Genomic DNA, 2669 nt, shown 5'->3' on the forward strand with positions numbered 1-2669 from the left:
ATAAATTAATACATCGAGGAAACGTAACTGGTTTTCTGATTCAATCTCCATGGTGAATTTTATTTTGGGATGGAGGCTGTTCAAATATACTAAGAAGTTTTCCAATTTATCTCTTCCATGTGGCCAGATCACAAAGGTGTCATCAACGTATCTGAGCCATAATTTTGGTTTGTTAACAGTTTTTTCTAAGGCATTGGATTCGAATTCTTCCATGAAAAGATTAGCGATGACTGGTGATAATGGTGATCCCATTGGTGCACCTTCTACTTGTTTATATCTCTGTCCTCTGTGTATGAAATATGTGTTGGATAAACAATGTTCTGTTAAGTTTGTGATATGTTTTGGTAGTTGATATTTGTTTTTAATTGATGACAGGGCTTCTTTGACAGGTATTTGTGTGAATAGTGATACAACATCAAAGCTTACAAGGTCACTTTCTTTTATGTGTTGCTTTTTTATTATTTGTATGAAATGGTATGAGTTCTGTACATATGAAGCAGCAGATTCTGCATAAGGTTGAAGATGTTTTGCTAAATATCTGGCTAGATATTATTAATTATTATTAACAATATTATTAAATATTGTTAATAGAAATATTAACTATACACACATACATACCCGTGAAAACTTACATAAACAAATATATATATATATATATATATATATATATATATATATATATATATATATATATATAAATGTCTATGCATCACTGTATTTTATATTTTATTTTGTTTGTAAAGAAAAAAGGAATGTAATCACTCACCGAAGCGTATACTTTATATATTAAATAAACACTAATTACACATATATATTAGTGATATCAATGTTAACATTTATATAACTGCAGAACAATAGGAAAAAAGGCAACTAATAATATACAAAATACTACTGTCTATACTATCCAAATGTTTAAGTAATTAACCAGATAGTTTGTCCTTGATTTTTAGAGATTGGACATTTCAATTCCTTATTCCATACTTCTTGTACTCTTGAGTATCTAATTTAGTATATTCCAGCAATAGTTTTATAATTGGCTCTTATAATTTGTTATAAGGAACATGTTAAATCCTGGAACAACAAAGTATGTGCCATGATGTCACAATATAAAACTGCATGTTAATTACATCAGCTGCCTTGAATCTTCGGAGAAAGGCGGCATACAAGTTGAACAAATAAATAAATCAGATATCAGGACAAAACTACATAGTGGTGGATTTAGTCATTGTTTACTGCATTTGTGTTCTTTTGGTGCAATGTTGTCTTGACCCGGATAGATAGATGGATGGATGGATAGACAGATTGATTTGTGTGAGGGTTTCTTCTTTGCTTAGATTTGCAGATTCTATAGTGATCTCCCATTCAAATACTAACCAGGTCCACTATAGAGGTTACCTAAACTGTTCAGAAGCTTTTAATGTAGTTTGGGAGAAGAAAACAAGAGATTGCAATGGTATTACTGGATCATACTTTTCCTTTAAAGTTTCTAATTATCTATTAAATGGAGTCCTAGGTTTTAGTTTATTAACCGCCTCAGTGCTTATCCTGACATATCTTCATTTTCTGCTTTCCGTTTCTCCATGTGTAATACAATTCAAATTGCCACATTCACAACAATAATAAATATAAATTCTAACTATCGGCTATAATTACTCCTGCAAAGAGAACACTTGGCCTCTGGTACAATATTATTGTAATATCTGAATCATTGTATTTTCTACACATCTACAAAAGTCACATTTCATTAAGATTACGTTAACTGGTATAATTGGATCCCCACACTTATTTAAACAAAATGAGAAGGTCTGACATCAGTGTGTGTGTGTGTGTGTGTGTGTGTGTGTGTGTGTGTGTGTGTGTGTTGTTTTACAAAGACGACAGAATTGAGCAGTTTGTTTATGCCAACTCGGTTTGGAAGCACTTAAATTTCGATGCAACTCAATATCAGTTTCTTCCTTTCTTCTCCACTAACTTGCAGTGTGACCTAATTTGTATCCAATACCATTTGTAGAGTATATTGTGATTCTGTATTAGGGAGATATTAATCAGTTACAAGTGGAATATCAGTGTGTGTGTGTGTGTGTGTGTGTGTGTGTGTGTGTCCATCTGTCTGTCTCTCTGTGAGTCAGGCAATATTGTTATTTGGGGTTCAGCAGGAAAATGGAGAGCAAAATAGGAGCAAAAGCCATGGTTTGAAATTGGGAGAGAAAATGCATAAATGTTTAATAAAGTTTGCTAGGGAGAAGCTCAAATGGCCAGAGAGACAGTATTGTGTTCGTTACTATAGCATCACTGAGCACATGTGTGAAGAAAGCCTAGAAAGAGGATGAGCAGCATGTTATAATGTGCTTTAGTCAGACGCATAAGCTTAACATCAGGTCCAGTATTACTTTCAGGTCTATTCCTTTGAAGACTGCAGAATAACAAGAGATGCAAAACAGACCTCCTGCAATTTACACTGAATTATTGACAGTCTTTGGGAGAATCTACTGATAATTTCGGTGTGGTTATTTTATTTGGAAGATTAACATACCTGCCAGATCACTCTCTCAAGGAAGAAAAGAAAAAAAAAGAACAGAACAGGAAAAAAAAGACTATTAGAATTGAAAAAAAATTGATGATGACAAGTCTATTTTACATAAAAGGATTTATCTAAGAAAGAACAGAAG

This window comes from Pituophis catenifer, unplaced genomic scaffold, assembly GCF_029215685.1.
Source record: "Pituophis catenifer annectens isolate HBS135680 unplaced genomic scaffold, rPitCat1.0.hap2 SCAF_7, whole genome shotgun sequence".
Classification (NCBI taxonomy): domain Eukaryota; kingdom Metazoa; phylum Chordata; class Lepidosauria; order Squamata; family Colubridae; genus Pituophis; species Pituophis catenifer.